This window comes from Mizuhopecten yessoensis, unplaced genomic scaffold (assembly GCF_002113885.1).
Source record: "Mizuhopecten yessoensis strain PY_sf001 unplaced genomic scaffold, ASM211388v2 scaffold3217, whole genome shotgun sequence".
In the NCBI taxonomy this organism is placed as follows: Eukaryota; Metazoa; Mollusca; class Bivalvia; order Pectinida; family Pectinidae; genus Mizuhopecten; species Mizuhopecten yessoensis.
In genome coordinates, this window is record NW_018404934.1 from 6,964 (window position 1) to 7,400 (window position 437).

The following is a 437-nucleotide window of genomic DNA, read 5'->3' on the forward strand; positions in this document are numbered from 1 at the left end:
GCAAATAATACACATGACACACATAATACACATCATACACATGTTAAACCTGATACACATAATACACATGATACACATGATACACATAATACACATGATACACATGATACACATGATATGCATAATACACATGATACACATGATACACATGATATGCATAATACACATGATACACATGATACACATGGTCCACATGGTACACATGATACACATAATACTCATGGTACAAATGATACACATGGTACACATAGTACACATAATACACATAATACACATGGTACACATGGTACACATGGTACACATGATACACATGATACACATAATACAAATAGTACACATGATGCATATGATATACATGATACACATGATACACATGATACACATGATACACTTAATACACGTAATACACATGATACACATGATACACATAATACACA